The sequence below is a fragment of the Cricetulus griseus genome, chromosome 2 (assembly GCF_003668045.3).
Source record: "Cricetulus griseus strain 17A/GY chromosome 2, alternate assembly CriGri-PICRH-1.0, whole genome shotgun sequence".
Taxonomy (NCBI): domain Eukaryota; kingdom Metazoa; phylum Chordata; class Mammalia; order Rodentia; family Cricetidae; genus Cricetulus; species Cricetulus griseus.
In genome coordinates, this window is record NC_048595.1 from 143,623,840 (window position 1) to 143,628,691 (window position 4,852).

Below are 4,852 nucleotides of genomic sequence, written 5' to 3' on the forward strand. Positions count from 1 at the left end.
GTTCCAATTTTGAAAACATGAAGAAACTAGAAGCCAAAGATATAAAAAGATCATAGGGACAGTTAACATAAGAGTTACAATGGCCATCCTTATTAGGTACAGTGAAAATATTCATCATAACAAAATATTTGTGCAGAAACATAAAAATAGATATATTCATCCATATATGTGTATGTACATTGAGATTTTCTATATATATCAATATTCATACAGATACCAATAATATAACTTATGTGCACATAAATGTGTTGTTACAGAGAATAAAGCAGCCAGATAGAGCTAGTGATGTCTTAACTCTGTTATTTACTAGGGGATTTAACCTTTTGACCCCTAACTTCCTTATCTTTAACATGTGGAGAATATTCACCAAATTATAGTCATTAGGATAAAATGTAATCACATCCACAAATCACCTATCAGGGAACTTGCCACATAACAGGAGATTAACATTGGTGTTGCTGTTGGTTTTGATAAAGCTCTCAGACTTACCCAACCAGAGAGTTGGAGAGGTGATGCTAGTTTGTGCAGCCCGGCATCTCTCCTATTGCCCACTGTGACTTAGGTGTCATCACTGTGGTGTAATTGCAAAGCAAATGATGTTTGGTTGGCAGGATTCCAAAAGAATAAGCTCCATTCCATCATTAACTCATACTTCTTCATGCTGTGTCTTGTGTCTCCCTTGACTATTGTTTTCAATTTTGCAAACCATTCACACAATGGAAAAAAGTGGGCAAGTCCATTCAATTTTTACAATCATTAATTCAATTGCTTTATGGAATTGGTTTCTATCCCTCCCCCACTGGACCAATCAATGATGTTAAAAATAATAGTCTATGAGACTCGGTTGCAGTGGATGTTTATGCTATTTGCTGTCAAAACAAACAGTCTTCTTTTTTTTAATGAGTATGAAAAAGCTATTTTATCCAGTAGTTCAGTTTTCTAACAACGTAGAATCATGATTTAGGTGTCCACAATATAAAATTGATTTCAGCAATAACAATATGGTGACATCACCCAAGCATGAGTCCCAGATAAAAGGTTATGAACTCACTATTGCCTTCAGTAGCAATGCAAATTATAATTAGACATTATCCTTACAGAAACTTGATTGGACTCTTTTCAACTACATAGACCAGGAAGTATGAAAGCAAATATTTTTTGAGAACGAGTTAAGAGTCTTTGTTCAGCTTTTCATATTTGAGAAGAAGGCATTGACATGGTATTTTTTATCTACACTTGTGGGGCAATTTGATAAGAACTAGCCCATTAGCAAAGTAAAATGTTTGCAGTGGTTTCTCCCATGATTGCCTTGTGTTCTAGACTTCCTTATCAATTTTCCTGACACCTCATGTTTCATCTATTTGTTGGATACCCAAAACTACCACTGCTTTCAGACTGACTAACTTTGTTCTCTAATGTCTCCATCTGAAGTTCAGAATGTGAGTTTAGTGTTAGTACCTAGAAATCACACGCATTTCAGTGGATTTTTTCTGATGGATAATGGCCAATGAACACAAAGACTATGGCTTTCTTTTGAGGTAACGATTTTCCCTTGTTAGCATAACTTAACATACGCTGATGGTGGCACTCATTTTTCTACCTCACTGACTTTTTTTGGAAGAATGAATGCACTAGAAATAATTAAGCAAGGTGCCAGCATTGTTGCCCTTGTTGTTTCAGTGAGAAAACCCTGCCGTTGAAGGGAAATCCTTCCAGGAATGATAAAAATAATATAGGAACAATTTAAATGTACAGGATTTTTAGTTTTCTTAACTGAGTAGTACTGCTGACCTTTGTTGTTTCTTCTGTAGTATACAAATCAAGTCCCTTCTGTGGTAAGTTAAAGCAATATTATATGTATATCATAATATGGGCTAAATGATTCCCATGTACAATAAGCATTGTATTTTATATTGGTTACTTGTGTCATACCAGAGACAAAATACTTGACAATAAACTACCTAAGGAAATAAAAGTCTGTTCTGGCTTACAGATAAAGGGAATATATTCCATTATGGTAAAGAAGACATGGTAGTCAGCAGGGAAACCAGCTAGTCACATTGTATGTATACTCAGGAAGCCGAGTTAACAGGAACAGTGAGCCGGACCATAAAACCTTAAGTTTTTGCATCCTACTGATGCAATTCCTCCAGCAAAGCCCCACCTCTTAATGGTTCTACAACCTTACCAAATGGAGTCAAGTGTTTCAACATATGAAACTTATAGATGGCATTTCACATTCAAATCACAACATACCTCATGATAAAAGTCTACGGCCATTGCCAAGTATCATTTAAAGTAGTGGGCATATTCCAAATGCCTGTACCCCTCATATTGTTGCCCAAACATGTACTTTGTCCATGTTTAAGCCTAGGGAGGAATTAGGTGGAGTTAGGAAACTAGAGTGTGTGACGTTGCAGAATAAAATTATGAGAAGACTTAATAGAAGAAACTTACTGTGTAAGGAAAAGATTTCTTGGGGAGCTACTGTTTAACCTGAAACATGTGGGCCTGACACAGAACTAGTGAAAAGCATAGGAAGAGTATCTGATCTGCAATGTCTCATATACAGAACACAGAGAAAGGGAGAACAGCCCCAGAGGATAGTGAAGAACAAAGGCAGACAAAAATTGAAAATGTTCAAAGACCCAGGGTCAACCTTGACAAATCAAGTTAATGAAATGCCACAGTTCTTTAATGTAGTTGTTCCCTATACAACAATTTACCAATCATTTGCATAAAAATATAGAAGCTATGCTGGACAAAGCAACAGGCTGCACAATCCTGGAAGTCCTAGCATACGAAATATCAAAGTCAATATCCAAAGTGATCTCAAAAAGTCTTCTGAGCTAAAACTAAGCAAAAAACACTGGAGAGATAAATGTAACAGCTTCAATTAATAAATAAGTTTAAAGGCACAGTGGGAAGGCTGACATGGATGGCAGTCCTTGTGAAAATGTCTAACTCGTTTGTCTCAATGCAAGTCATAGTTATGCTATAGTGTCACGAAGGAGCCAAAACAATCTCAGGCTCACCTAATGGAATAAATAGTCTATGAGTCTGCCAGTCTGAGTGGGTGCAATGAACTTGAACAGCGGCACTATATCAAATGCTGGGCATTTTCTAAGCTATGATGCCTCTAGACAAAGACAAACTGTGTAGTGGAGGAAACCAAAATGAGATGGTTCCATGAACTGGAAATCATAAAATCTGTCAGATAAACTACAGATTAGGCACTGCTACCTTCCCATGGGAAAATGTCTCCCCTTTGAAAATTCAAGTAAAGGTAATGAGGAAATTTCCCAAGGTTCTCTGCAGGGGTCAATTTCAATGGAAAGAGAGAGCAACCTAGTAGGTGACTTTGGCAATCTCTGTCAATCTTAAATAAACAAGAACCCTCTGGGTAATTTGTTTTCCTGTCTGCTACATATCTACATCCTCTTTACATGCGTGGTAAATTTCCTACTTTATGAGTCTTGGTGAAGGAGGCCCTTCCTTCTAGTACAGAAAGTAAAACTGCCCTGTCCTTATTTTTATAGCCTCCACTGCACGGAGTACACAAAATTCAGTTCCATCAGCAGGAGGTACCGACTCTGAAATTCGTCTGGTAACCTAATGAGGGAAAAGGAGAACCCCCTTGGTGAGCAGGTGGCCACATAAGACCCAGGTGCAGTAAATCTGGGCCCTGGCAGCAACCACTTGTAGTCTTTCAGACCTTGATACTGGGGGCCGTCCAGTCTCCTTTGCCACTTTTTTTTTTCTAATTCAGGCCCTGTGTCTCTATTTTTACCTTACATTATCTAGAAGTAGTTTCTGCTTTGTGTAGCAGTGTAAACTAACTGGCACACTTTCAAGTGTGTTTTCAACTTAATTGTAAATATCCCCATCTTTATGAAACAGTGAAGGACAAGAGAGTGCAGATTCCAGGGTGAAACTTCTAATTGTCATGTTCAGCTTTGCCAAGGGAGTGGCTCCATGGCCTCATGCCTGACTTCTGGGAACATCAGCCAGACCAAGAACATAAATTTGAATTAAAGCAGGGTGAATACATGGTGAGGATGTCGATAGAAGTATTTGTAGTCCATCTTCATATCATGGGTCCCATATTCAGACTTGTCCACAAACAGAAATGTGTTTGCAACTCCCAAATCAGTGCTATTTGCACCTTGCTATTCGCTTAGCACACGTGACAACCTGAATCAAAATCTGTGCACACTGTCAGCTGAAATGTTAGCTTTGGCCCCCAAGCTTCTCATTTCAGGTCTCTGACTAGAAGTAATGTCCTCTTGACAGCATATTTAATGCTACGGATTTCTCCATGTTTGTGCTCTTTGTTGGTGACTTTGCTGTTGGCTGGTTTTGTAGCAAGCACACTGCTATAGTTCCATCTGACATCAGAAACACATGAAAGCTCAACTCCATTCCAGAGAAATCACAAGCTCTGGTTATGCTGCATTCAGGCACAAGTTACTGTAATGTTGGCAGTGGATTCAATGTCGAGGAATCAGCAAGTAGATAGTCATAACCTGCATCAGCTCCTCAGTCATTTACTGAGGAGCAATGACTTTGTGGTCGCTAACTCAGAGTTCCCACTTGTGTTTTAGGGATAACTATCATTAACAAATCCACTGTAGAATGGGAAGCTAAGTCATTGTCTGTGTGAGTCTTTCTCAGACCCCCAAAGTGGAGAAGAAATAAGTCCTAGTCTTCTCATCCCAATTCCAGGGAAAGGCTTCATAGGAATGTCTGAATTTTAAAAAGTCAGGGACATAATAAGATGTTGCTGGCTCCCAAGATAAATGACAGATAGAGAGCTGACATTGACAGTGGTCAAATCACAGCTATTGCTTCT